The sequence below is a fragment of the Asterias rubens genome, chromosome 9 (assembly GCF_902459465.1).
Source record: "Asterias rubens chromosome 9, eAstRub1.3, whole genome shotgun sequence".
Taxonomy (NCBI): Eukaryota; Metazoa; Echinodermata; class Asteroidea; order Forcipulatida; family Asteriidae; genus Asterias; species Asterias rubens.
Genome location: NC_047070.1, coordinates 5,596,029 through 5,610,816, shown reverse-complemented (window position 1 = coordinate 5,610,816; position 14,788 = coordinate 5,596,029). Strand labels below are relative to the sequence as shown.

General features: G+C 38.6%; 1 protein-coding gene across 1 annotated transcript in view; it reads left to right on the top strand.

Moving 5' to 3' along the window:
• The first annotated feature begins 6,907 nt into the window (after positions 1–6,907).
• Positions 6,908–14,788, top strand: part of LOC117295021 (D(1) dopamine receptor-like) — a 49,197-nt gene continuing 41,316 nt past the window's right edge. Inside the window, exon 1 of the mRNA XM_033777583.1 lies at positions 6,908–7,159. The gene's annotated coding sequence lies outside the window, so the exon portion shown is untranslated. The remainder of the gene's footprint in view (positions 7,160–14,788) is intronic.

Here is a 14,788-nt window from a genome sequence, read left to right as displayed (position 1 = left end):
CATATTTATTCACTAATCGATCTTTGATCAAGGGTTTTAGTCAACATGAACACCAATAGGTTTGGAATTCATTGCCAAACATCAAACACCTTATATGCCAAAAAGAAATGCCTTGTTTGGCTGTCACTCATTGGGGGATGGTTTTCTATGAATAGAAGGAATCGTGCACCTTGTACGAGCCCATTGAAAGCACCCTCTTCAACTTCAGGTGAGTTAACCCCTACTCAAATATTGTCACAGCATTCAGAAACTGTGATGACACTGTGTACCTTGGCAAACTCCAGCGCTCTCTTTATCCCATCGTTCAGGGGTTAAAGGCACTGGACACGATTGGTAATTGTCAAAGACCAGTATTGTCACTTGGTGTATCCCGACATAATATGCATAAAAAAACAAACCTTTGTAACTTTGGACTCAATTAATTGTCGAAGTTGCGACAGAATAATGGCAGAAAAGTGTTTCAGATGCTTGAATTTGAAAACTCAGCTGAGGTCTCAAATTAAATTCAAATATTTTAGTGAGATATGACTGCTTTCTCAAAAAATCTGCTACTTCAGAGGGAGCTGTTTCTCATAATTCGTATACTATCAGCAGCTCTCCGTTGCTCGTACCAAGTAAGTTTTTTTATGCGAACGATTATTTTGAGTAATATTGCAAATAGTGTCCAGTGTCTTTAAAGCGATCTCGGTACCCATGACTAAAACTGGCAAATATAAAAGTCACAGAAACGTGCAAAGGGTTCTCTTTCAGCCACTTCGTGGCCCATTGTCAGACTCGGACACCGTTACGGTGTACTTTGGCTCTGAACAAATATCGCTATGGCTTAACTTAATATTTGTCCCCCCCTATCCAAAAGAGGCACTATGTACTGTTTCATGTATAGACTGTGTAATCACATAGCGTGCTGTGATTTCCATATCATGCAGAGATTCAAATTGGTATGCAGTTGACGCTGTTGTGCCTCAAAACGAAACCCTAGTTTTCAATTACTACGCAAAAGGGATGCACGGGTGTTCATTTATATCATGTGCATGCTTTTTGAATCTTCAATCACTGTGAGGGCATGAACTTGCAGCATAATGATTTGCCTCCCGTTGCTTCCACCCACTTACAGCAACATACCGTAAAAGTATACTCTTCAGCCATTTAGAATGGAGAGACATCCACTTATGTTCTAAGAGATTCTAGAGAGGAAATTCACCAACAAGCGTTGACAATTGTTGAGCACGACCAGTAAGTACCTCTTGTTTTTTTTGTAGAGCCCACATTTCTATAGAGTTTGTTATTTTGTGCATGTTCTTTGGATTGTTTTGGAATAAACTTGGTGAAGATCTTTTGGCAACTACCAAACGTATACTCTGCCTTTATAACAGGTAAACCAGAGACTATAAGGATACACTGCAAATATTCATATCGTGAAACTTGAAAGCGCAATTCACTTGTCGTTGAGTGGAAATCATAACAAACTGATGACACGGCCACGACTACTGATTTCCCTGAGTGTTGTGCCTGCTTCCCACCCACACACTTCAAGGTGCTTATACGCCTAGCATATGAACTATTTTTGCGTTTACTCTTTCGAATTGACAATAATTATTAAAACTTTTTTTTTCTCTTCTCTAAAAACACCCGTTGACCTCACTCTTAATATTATCGGCATGTATAACAACGCTTGTCTGTTTTGACATGCCTGCTCGATTAAACTCGTCAAATTTTCCGACTTAAAAAAACCTGTCAAGTTTCCCTCAAAGTGCATAGAATAAAACAACAACATCAAAATAATAGGGAAGTAATATTCATACTCGACACAGTGGAGGAATCAGAGGTGTGTTATGTGTGGGTTCCAAGCACACGGTGTTATTGGCTAGGACCGCCTGTATCGATCGTGGAACCGGCTGGAACTGTTACTCTATACGCCGGTGTTGTCGGCAAAATGTCAGGGTGTCATTTCCGTGTAAACTGCGGGAGAAGGATTTTGATCGCGTTGAAATTCTAGAGGGTTTTGTAACCTTTTTTTCCCTTCTCTCTCTCTCTCTGACTCGGTTGGTTCGGTAATTAATCCACTAACTCTGCTTTCATTTAAAGTCATATGTGTTGTCATTGTAATATTTGAATGTTGCAATGCAGTTTTAGTCTTTGAGCTAGTTTCCGTGACTTAAAAAGATGACAACATGATAAAATCAATTTGTGAGTATTTGTTGTCTGTCGGTTGATAAATTATAAGGTTTATTTCTCTCTCTGTTGATTCCGTAATATTCTACTGACTCTCATGTCTTTTAAAGCCATTAAACACTTTCGGTAAACAGTATTGTCCAAATCCCACACTTCGTATATCACAACTTACATATAAAATAACAAACCTGTAAAAATTTAGGCTCAATCGGTCATCGGAGTCGGGAGAAAATAACGGCGGGAAAACCCACTCCTGTTTTCGTGCGTTTCATGACATGTGTTTATAATAAATCCGTAATTCTCGCTATCGAGAATTGATATTGTTTTAATGTTTTCTCAAAAAGTAAAGCATTTCATGGAACAATATTTCAAGAGAAGTCTTTCACCATTGCCTTCTGTAAACCCTGTAAATCATTTGTAAATCTGTGAACTTTTTTTTTTCTGTACCGAAAGTGTATAATGGCTTTAAAGTCATATTTTGATGACTATAATGTAACAATGCAGTTTCAGTCTTTGAGCTAGGAACTGTGACTTTAAAAAGATTTACAATAACCAAATCAACTTGTAGTACTTATGTGCGTTGGTTGATAATTCAATCATTTATATTGCAATGATTGTTCAGGTATATCAAATTCAAATAAGACTGCCCTTCCCACTCCATTTAATGGCTAGGTTTATTTTCGAAAAGAAGGTCCGCATCAATACATTCAAATAAACATTTTAATTAAACTAGTTTTTGTCGCGTTGACTTACAATTTACATTAGAGTTAAAACAGCTATACGCTGCAAAAAGATGCTGTGTTAAAAAGCACACCACTATAAGTGTTGTCGATTACCTCAAAAAAGGAATCAACATTTGCAACTAAGGTGTTAAAGACACTGGACACTATTGGTAATTATCAAAGACTAGTCTTCTCACTTGATGCATCTCAACATATGCATAAAATAACAAACATGTGAAAATTTGGTTCTGATATGAACTTCTTAATTATTAAAAAATAAAATTAACCAATCATTTTAATAATACACCTTTAAACAAACATGGGGGTAAAACCTGTACGTACAGCTTTTAAAGGAACACGTTGCCTTGGATCGGTCGAGTTGGTCTTTAAAAAGCGTTTCTATAACCGTTTGTTTTAAAATGCATATGATTAGAAAGATGTTTTAAAAGTAGAATACAATGATCAACACACATTAGCCTCGAAATTGCGTGTGTTTTTTTTTGCGTGGAATTGGCGTGCTTTTACTTTGCGAACTAACACGGTCGGCCATCTATGGGAGTCAAATCTTTCTAAATCAATGCATTTGATAACAAACGGTTAGAAACGCTTTTCCAAAGACTAACTCGACCGATTCAAGGCAACGTGTTCCTTTAATTTACTTGTGTACTTTTTACGCTGAATATTAAATGGACCTCCTGCATCCATTATGTATAAACCACGGCGAGACCGGAGGTGATTTTTTACATTCTTAAGTGTGTTTCGTGATAGGTTAAGATGGAAAACGGTTAAACTGGTGTTATACCGCGTCCGGTGATTAAACGGCTTAATATAAAAAGGGACTCTCAATTTCCAGTTTTTAGTCTAGCTCGCGGTTGTATTCTGTAAGTTAATGAAAATGGGGTTGATGGAGTATTTGTTGCCAACCTCCTTGATAAATTGCGGTGAAGGGTGTCTGTTTGTGCGGGAAAAATTGCCAACTTTCTTGTTCACGATGCTTCTGCAGGAGGAGAGCAATTGGTGTTAATGACTAATGGGGAAGACTGTGTCTAGAATAGAGGATCGCATTCGATTCTCAATCATTCCATATTCTTGTATTGTTTGATTTGATTCCAAAACTGGGACAAACCCCGTAACCCTGGGGAGGGTAACATCAGTATAATAACAATAATGAAAGCTATGTAGGAGTGTTAAACAGCTACCTGAGCGGAATGTTTTTAACGGAAATGGTATTGTAACTTGTTCATAATGCACTTGTTCACCATTTCAATGTAATTTTGATATGTGCACACTTCTGAATTTTTCGTAACTATCGATTAAAAAATCAGGCCCCAACCTAAAGGTTTTGGAAAAACTAAAAACACTTCTGCCGTTGAGAGCGCGCGCAAAGGACAATGCCGCTGACGTCATCTCTGGGAGCTTGCTTTGTTATGCCTCCACGCGGCAACAAAGCGGCTTTACAAATTGGAGCTCCCAGAGATGACGTTTTGAGAGTGATTACGTAACAGGGCTTTTCGCAAATCTCTCAGAAAAGCACTGGATAAGGGCATTCAAAATGATTGTTTTTTTTTACACAATTGAAATCTTTTTATAGTCATATGACTCGATTTCCCTATTCTTTGAAAACATTTTAAGTGAATTTCAGCAAAGTTTACGACTTGACATTTTCGTTCAAGCAGGTCTTTAGCTTGGAACAAATGGCAGGGCTCTATCCTAACATCTAGACCATGGCAGGGGGCCGGGTCAGTGATTTTAGTCTTGGCCCAGTAAACTTGATGGTCTTGTGTTTTTTCATTTGAATACTAAATACCTCATTGTGTAATGTCTTGGTAGAGAATGCTGACTGTGAATGATAATGATCTTCCTATTCTTTTTCAAGAGTATCAAGGTACATTCATCAATTAATCAATCAATCAATCAATAAATCAATCAAAAGAAATTTTTAAAGCGCCAATATCAAAAGTATGCTCTAAGGTGCTGATATGACACAAACAGATGACACCTTATTGATGATACACCTCCTGAAACAGGTGAGCTTTCAGGAGTGTCTTATATGCAGTTTGGTATAGCTGATGTATCCTGGAAGTTGGTTCCAAATTCTGGGTCCGTATACAGAAAATGATGACATACACAAATTAATTCATAGATCTTCTCTGAGTGGTTGTTCAGATTGTTAAAACACTTCAATTCATTTATTCTATACTCGTGTAGGAAAATAGTTCAATGTGAGAATTGATCAGTACATAGTAAGGTAACATAATCAAATGCGCATATAATAAGTATACCAAGTATATATATTGTTAAACAAATAATATATAAGTAACTATGAATAAACTATGTACAAGAGATGAGCGAGAGCATGAGGCTGATAGTGTAAGCCGAGGCTTGTAGAAAACAGCCTCAACAGACAAACAAACAAGCAGGATCACGACACAAGGACAAGACAGACAATACGAACACTGATACTACAAAATGATGACGACAACGAATTAAAAAACCAGGCTAACTTTCGTGAACAACTAGCCATGTATAGTGTTGTGGACTTTCCCCAAATATTCGAGCTATGTATGTCAGGTTAGCATAAACATGTGCGGGTTCGAGCAACGACCCAGAGATCAGGGTTCGAGGGTGTTTACCCTAAACCTTCAGAATTCGGTTCGTCTAGTCTACCTCCATAGGGGGCCACTTTAGCCAGGGCAGGGCAGCCGATACAAGCCCATTACAACACATGGTTTCTGTGATCGACTACTACCAATAAATAATCAATCGAGACGGATATAATGCGGTAGAGCAACTACAATCGATCTATCAGATCATTATGACAATAGCAAATGACGGAGGATGAACGACCGCTGTCCTTGTACACCCCCCCCCCCCCCCCCCCAACACCAAGCCGGTCACGAACTCAGGGGGACAAACTGTGATCACAATACGGGACCGATTGTCTTACAGAGTTTAAAGTCACTGGACACTATTGGTAATTGTCAAAGACCAGTCTTCTCACTTGGTGTATCTCAACATTAAAACAAACCTGTGAAAATTTTAGCAAGATTGGTCGTCGGAGTTGCTAAACGAAGTTGTGTGCTTTCAGACGCTTTATTTCGAGACCTCAAATTCTAAATCTGAGGTGTCGAAATCAAATTCGTGGAATATTACTTTTTTCTTACTACGTCACTTCACAGGGAGCCGTTTCTCAGAATGTTTTATACTATCAACATCTCCCCCATAACTCGTTACCAACTGAGGTTTTATGCTAATAATTATTTTGAGTAATTACCAATAGTATCCACTGCCTTGAGACCCGAACACGACCGGTCATAAAAAAAAAACGTTACATGTAATCTTAAAGTTAAGTCCAGGTCAATCAAAGAATTCTAAGATATGTTCAGCAAAAGCCAAGTTGAAGATTTTTTTTTTTTTTAAGTGTTTGAGAAGTGAGAAATGTCCTGTATATCTCTAAGATATTTAGGCAGTGTGTACACAACAGCAACAAGTAAACGTGACAAAATGATAATGATACTTAAGAAAATGTGAAATGAAAGAGTTAACAATATGCTGGATCCCGAATAGTTCGATCCCTAACGCCCCATTTCTCTTCCATCACGTACCGTAATTACCGGAAAGGTGACACTTGTGCCTTTTTACCAAATTAACAAATTACAGTATGTTGCAAATTACCACAAAAGTTTCAATTGATATTATCAGAAGAAAAAAAACACGCGGTCTACGGCAACAAATGACTGCCCGTTAGATCGCAATTGCTCGTTTTTCATGCTTTATAAACGGGGACAATAATAAGCTCATCAGTGAATGCATTCCTCACCGACCCGTTACTCATGGTCTCACAATCAGCAACCTTTTACATCAATCAAACCCGCGCGGATTATTGACATACAATTGTCATCGAATTTGTCACGGGGGATGATCATCTTTTTCTTGTCACTTTTTTTTTTTTTTTTTTTTTAGGGGGGGGGGAGTACACAAAACCTCTTGCCGTGGTGTGGGGATTTTGTTTTTCAATCTGAATAGCATGTGAGTGTGTTGTCGGACAATATTGTACATACAGATAGTTTGGACGCCACAATCCGCTGCCATTGGAACACGTTTATTTCTCGGCTCCATGTTACAGTATGGATTTTTGGTGTGTGTGCTTTTTCCTCTCGGGCTATTTGAGAAAAATGCAATCTGCGACTGTTGCCAGTTTCCAAACAGCCAACGGCATTTCAAGACCAGTGTCTCTACGGGTGTGGACGTGAACTAATATTTGGGTAAGCTGCCAACAGCTTGGGTTTTGGCTCTGTTTTCTTTCTTTCTTTCTTTTTAAACTGGGGACGGAAGCTTCTACGTTTGTCGTTGGTTTCTTTGTGTCTGTTGTGCTCAGAAAAAAGCAAAATACTCAAAAATGCAGTATCCATTGTTTGTTTGTGTGCACATTACTTGCGTGACTTTCCACATAAATTGTGGTTGAATATTTTGGGTTGTGTGAACTTTCAATTGAGTTTTTTAATCAGTACTATTTTCATTTAATCTCATGTCAACTGTTCATTCCGTACATTGTTGCAACCATGGTGCCCCATATAAATTTGAAACTGAGTTGAGTTTCATCGAGTGTCCTTTTCAGTGGTATTCAGTGGTATCGCTCCCACTGTGGATTTTCTCATGATATTAAGGAGTGTGTTGCTGTACAGTAGCCAATAGTTGATGTGGCTCATTTGGTGTTAAGTCGGTGTTCTAGTTCGGTGTATTGTCTATTATGAATATTCATTTTGGTTGTATCAATATACACCGTTGGTGTTAAAACTGTATAATCAGTACTTTCCCGAGTTATGTGGGAACAAAATACCAGACATGAATTACTCGGTGGGATTCAAACCCACGACCTTTGGAATTTTAGGGCATTACAATGGAGGTAGACCACCGAGATTACCCGGTAGCTCGAGGGGTGCAGTTTTCGTTGACTTTGGTGTCATGTTAATGTTTTGGTACAAGCTGCCGATACGGAAACACAAACAGTTGTGCATGTTTGTATTTACTCATCAAACAATAAAGGAGTTTGGAGTTCCACAATGTTGCATTGATATTAAGGGGTTCGGAATTACATTAATTAGAGCATTTATTAATTAACGTGACGGGGTGTCCGCTAAGAATTCTACCCACCGCCACTATTGTTCACACTGACGCGTTTGTCCTAACAACATAGGACCAATGAGAATGTGGTAAAATATTGACCTCTTACAAATTCCGTTTTGTAAGGATATGTTTTCCAGGAGACACCTGTGATGAGTTTTTTTCAGTCGTTAAATGTTGGTGAACAGCCTCGACCGACCGATATATTGATTGTGATAAACTCATTACGTAATCTCACACAGTTTGGCCTTTATTTAGCCCGTCACCGCTATCAAGCACTAGGATTAACTGTTCCGTTAACACTTCCCTCCGTAAAACAAAAATATCAGGGCCTAACGCTTGATCCTTAGCTTTTGTTGACATTCTAGCAGTTACGGTAGCTCCCTAGTTTTTGGTCACCACCTGGGTTGGGAGGGTACATGTCAAGGCCTCGTGTAGGTTCATCAGTCATATCTCGCTACTACAGCATTGGAGAGGATCTACACGTACACCAACTATGGAAGCTGTGCCGTCATACTGCGGGTAGGCCCTACACGTAATACTGAAGATGTGGATTTTATTGCGGTGGGATGCAACACGTGTTTCTTCTATAATAACTGGACGATGATTTTGCTGTGTGGAACTGCCTTCCGTGTTTTTGGTGGAGTATATACACAAGCTGTTGGGGACTTTGTGACAAATGACAAAGGTCATATCAGCATATTCTGACCCTTGCTCTACGATATCAGGTATTGTTTTGTGATATTTTAAAAATGAAATGAATTAATATATACGCTCTTCAACTGATATTATTCACTTATTTGTAATTTGACAGCAGTCTCGGGTTATTCAGTACAGAAGGCCTTCTCGATGACACTCCCATTCATACCTATTAATTGTTGACCCAACATGATTGTTTGCACATTATTGTAAATCAAAACAAACAAATTAACAAACAAACAAACAAACAAACAAATAAGCAAGGTAGGGGTCAATGATCATGTCACGACCGGTGAATTTATCTACCTCGGCAGTAATGGATTCACTCAATGGTTTAACTATTGTTTGATGGTTTATATCGTTGCGGTACCCGCTGCCAAAACATAGGATTCGAACTGCCTCTAGCTGCCGGGCGGCCGCGGTGGTCTGGTTGGTAAGACACTGCTCTAGAATTGCAAGGGTCGTGGGTTCGAATCCCACCCGAGTAACACGCCTGTGGTATTTGTTCACAGGACTCGGGAAAGTACTGAGTATACAGTGCTAACACACATCGGTGTATGGGTAAAACCAAAATTAATATTAATTGGTTTAGTTTAATCATGGTTTAATCTATAACGAAGAGTTTGTGCCTCTGGGAGCAACCTCATCACCAGTGAAGTTATATTACTTGCAAAGTTTGTTTGACTTTTTTTTTTTTTTTTTTTTTTTTTTTTTCCAATTTAGATGTTGCTTTTATCTTTGCTATACTGAATGTGATTTCTGCTGTAATGAAATTATCAAATAGTGTAAATGTTGCTTGATTGGTTTAATCTATATATTATACGAGGAGTTTGACCTCGGAGCAGCCTAATCACGAGTGAAGTTGTAAAACTTGCAAAGTTTGTTGGAGTGTTATTTGTTTTTTTAGCTTGTGCCTCTTCGCTTTTTAACTGATTGGAATTTATGAGCTAGTAGTACTGGTTTTCATTGGATCGTATGGCCTTGAGTTTTTGTCTTTCTTCGCTGTGCCGAGCTCATGATTTATTTGATTGTTAACAAGATGCGACTGCTATTTGACAGCACGGAATAACATGTTCACTTAACGTAATTGAATGAAACTGAGTTGAATTTAATTGAATCCTGGGGGATTGTTTTCACTTAAGCCCCGGTACTATTAGGTTCTGTGCACAAATAAGCTTCCCATATCAATGTCCCAAACTAAATTATTAATAGACCTGTCTATATAAGAAAGTTAAATCAATTCTGACAACTGTTACTGTACTGATATGTATATAATATCCCAAATTCAACCAAATCGTTCGCACTGAAAATGTAGTCTTGTTACAAAACGGTAGTAGTGTGCGCGGCGAGGAGGGAGCTAGCCGGGGATCGCCATAGTTGAGTGATAGTGTGAATAACAACGTCTTGCACCAAGACGACATTTTGTTCAGAACGTACTGAGATTGGGAACGAGTTCGGTATGATGGGGGATATTAACCTCAAAACATCGAGAACTTTGGAGAGAGGGAGAAAGAATGACTATCATAATTATTATAGCTTGTACTAGATCAATATCGCTTGATACATGGTACTGTACGCGATAATTGAAATGTAATGAATACACGTGTGGTTAATTATCGGCTGCCGCGCCGGTAATTGGTGATTAGACTAAGTTTGATGAGAGAGAGAGACCTATAAGTAGTTAAGCCTGTGATCGATATCGTTTTTAAACCCAGTGGTGACGTGAAACGATCGACCCCCCCCCTCCCCATGCTTAAAGAGGAAGGGACATGTCGACTACAATTTTGTGATGTAGTACTTTTCCTTAGAGTCCTCATTTTTGAAGAAAGGGGACAATCCCTTCAAATCTTTAACCTTTGTTAAAATGGTGTAAATGGACGTTGCTGTTAGAGAACCTTTCCAGTGCAACATGGTTCACGACTGATGACATCATTCTGAGAACGTTGCGGTACATTTTTCAAATATTTGTTTATTACTTAGTTTTTCTATAATAAAAAAAACATGACAACTAACCATAGAATGCACGTGCGATTATAAGGGTTGGGTGGGGTGTTTTTGTGACAAGCCACCTGGCTGTGCTGCCTTATCAAACTCTGCCTGGTGACCAGACTCCACATGAATTTATTCACCGTCTTCGAAGACTCCCGGATCGATATACTTGAGTAAGTGGAAGCAAATGCGCATTAATTCCCCGCGTATTAGGATCGTTGATTTGATGGATTTGGCACCAAACCTGTTCTTGAATGCGCGTTAGTTGATAGATTGCCTCTCTGTAGACATGCTCTAGTCCCGTACCTTGGCAGGAAAATCGTTCAAACGTATGATTTTTACATGAATGTTATGAACTTCTGTCGAGTTTTACGACTTAACTTGAATCAATATACCCGTAGTTTTTTTTTTTTTAACTAAACATGTCTGTTATTTACTTTATTTATTATTATTTTTTTTTGCCAGCTGTTTTATTGATATGATGTTCCCTTCTCGAGCGAGAAACCACATAATATAACTTATCACATGAATTTTTTAGTTTAAAGTGCAAGCAAAATGAGTTATTTTAATTTTTGAATAAGTTGATTAAAATCCTCCAGTTTTCATTTAATATACATACACCTTATACAAACAACATGCAAAAAACCTTGATGCTTTGGGGGTCTTGTTTGTCTTGCTTTTCTTTTCATAAGTGTTGTCCAACCTTGTTATTAACTGGAACCACTGTACCGGCAATGTACACACTGACTCAGAGTGGTACGATACCTTCTAAGGAACATTCAACCGCAAAATAGGTATGATAAAGCAAGGTAACAACTCGGTGAACTTGAAGCCTTTATATGAAAAGGGACTTGCAACAGCGACATTAAAGACACTGGATACTATTGGTAGTTGTCGAAGACTAGTCTTCTCACTTGGTGTATCATGGCATATGCTTAAAGTAATAAACCTGTGAAAACTTGAGCTCAATAATAATGAAAGAAAAAAACACCCTTGTCACACGAAGTTTTGTGCTTTCAGATGCTTGATTTCGAGACCTCAAATTCTAAATCTGATGTCTCGAAATCAAATTCGTGGAAAACGACTTCTTTCTCGAAAACTACGTTACTTCAGAGGGAGCCGTTCGGAGGTCTCCCGTTCTATTCCTAGAGAGAGTTCGAGAGACTGAATAGTATATAACTGAGTTAGTAGTGTTGGTTCTAAAAGGAACCGGTGGTTAACGACTCAAATAATTGACTATCATTATTGTCGTGAAAGAAATTACGCAATATGTATGCCAAAAGGACTGCCCTCTGCATTAAAAATTTAAAGTTAATATTAACACCAAAACAAAATCAAAATTTACAATTATACGGTATTGAAAAAAATAAGAATTTCTGCCAGTTCAATTACGGGCTTTCCCTATATGTTGTCTATGATAATTTTTTCTTTAATTGTTCCTGTAACAAAAACATTGTGGTGTGCACAACATCAAAACACACCACAAGTACCGTTCCTACTTAAGAATCACATCACAATGTATATCTTTAAAGCACATACAGACTTTTGTTCCTTCGTTTTTTAAAACTTACTATTAGCTCTTAGCTGCTCGTAATTAAACTGTACTCATTGGTAGGCGATTTTCATGGTTGAGTGAAAATTACACGACGAGTGAAAATGGCACGACGTGCATTTTTTAACGATGATGGCGACCAGTTGAGCTCTTATCATCACCCACACTCTGTGAAAAACTAAATAATAACTGTCTTTCATTATAATGATGATGTTTAAAACTAATGCCTTCCCAGTTAATCATATTGAACATATCTGATGCCAGGTATAAGCTTTTACAACCTATTTTGTTCACTTTAACCTACCAAAAGATAACTGTTTTTGCTTGAATAACCCTTTATACGGAACAGAGACCTACATTTGGTATTTATGGGGTTTTTTTCATCTGTATATTTTTGCATTCTCTGCACAGCTTGATTTGATACTAAACATGACATGTTAATATGACCATATCATGTGACAAACTACATTTGTCATAATTATTACGTAATCAAAAAAGTGGACGTGGCGTATGATGTTAATTAAACAAATCGCCAATAGGGTGCGAAGCACCTGCCACATTCTGACTGTAACACCCTCATCTAACAGTTTCAACAATAAACATAAATATGTACCGAACTTCACGGTCCTTTTATAATTTTATTCATATCCGCTTGACTACTTGGGAGTACAACCATGCAGATCACAAGCAATTTTCTCGAAACTTACATCAGTTTCAGACATGATGTTTTTCCCATGATGATTTGTATGAACAATCTACTCCGCAGTAGAAGAATTAAGCAAGACAGTTCACTAAGAACAAACTCTACCTGGCAAGTAAATACACACATGGTGTTACCGCAAACCAAAAATGTAATGATTTGTATGCATGCCAAACGTTGAGTGAATTGTTTGGGGGGGGTTTCGGCCGAAAAGAATCAAGCAAGAAGTATTGCTACACGACGCCTTTAATCTGTGCTTCTTGAGGAGAAGTGTGCTTGAAGTATTAAGAGAGAGAGCTCGTTATAGAATATGCCCCGTAGCTAGCAAACAAAGATACCATGAACCAAATCAGTATCAAGTCGGTCGCAATTGGGCCAGATATTGCACATGAGCTTATATCCGGGGTTGAAAATCCGGATTCCAATATTGCGACGTATGGATTATTTGGGCCACATTTTGGCACCGATTTCATGCCCTGATTATTTCCGCGTTAATGCAAAAAAGCTCTCCTTAAAAAGTCAGTAATTGTACGCACTGTGATTGTACAAAAAGACTTCTCGGAAGTTAGACTAAGGCCCAAGGCTGTTACAACAAGAACCACTTGAGAAAATAGTCACATGGGGTGATATCCGTGGCACTACGTTCGTGATCCTTAAACAAAACATGGGTTTGAAGGGTTTGTGTACACCACTATGGTAAGAGTGGCAAAAGGCAATACAAGTCTCGCGCGTTTTCGATACCGAACCTTTTGGGGAACCACCCTAGACCCACGACGTACATGGCTCCTAAGTTCTATGAGATAAATGAAACGAACTCACGTACTTTTGTCCAAGAGTTAAAATTTCTGCGAGATTTACTCAGACGGTACAAAGTTAATATTCAGCACAACAGGTCGTCATGGTGATAAGCTGCCCTTGAAACTGCTTTTGAAAGTGAATGGCTTTGGCAAAGAAAATGCCCGGTTCGGACGGTTCAAAGTGCCTTGTTTTGGAGCCGAGAATGTGCCTGGTTTTTGAGCAGAGAAAGTGTCTGGTTTTAGGCAGAGAAATTGACTGGTTTCGGGCAGAGAAAGTACCTGTCTTTATCAATTTTTGGTAGGAAGAGCCCGCAGTTTTGGCACGGAGAGTCCCATAACTTGTGTAAGGAAAAGTATGGTTTGAGGAATACGCCTTAAAGATATCCCCAAAGTTCAGATTATCATGCTTTAAAGCAGTTGTTTGCAAAGCCTGGTATCCTGATTTTAAGCCTCCACTGAATCCTCATGCTCGCGGGTTTTACAATGTACTGTGTTAGTCACCTCGTTAAGCCTTTACAGATGAGCAGGGAGGATTGTATGGGGGTTAGCCCTCACAAAAGGCTCGGCCACAGCAAAAATAACACCCGAGGAGGAGAACTGTCTCTTTTGCTCCTTCCGCTGATTTGTCATGAATACATGTACCAAGGTTGTACGTCAAGACTTCAGGGAACCACCCGCAGTTTTTGAAATGTGAAGGAAAGAAAATCACCTTTAAGGTTTGACCAAGACGTCGTCGAATTTGAGTGATGTCAACTCTTCTGCTTTAGGGGCATGTTGTCGAAGAGGTCTCAGTTACATACCTCCATAAACACAGCATGTCCATTCTTGGTATTTTGTAACCATTACTTGTTTTCCCAACGAATTAGTTGCAAAATGCAAAACATGTTTGTTGCCTTCTCAAGGCTCTGTTTGGCGGTCTCCTATTAACGGTTCTCTTCGGGATAACAAAAAAAAAGAGACAAAAAGCAAGATTGTGTCACTATCATCGGAGGTCTTGTTAGACTACCTGCTACAAATCTGTCCTTACTCTATG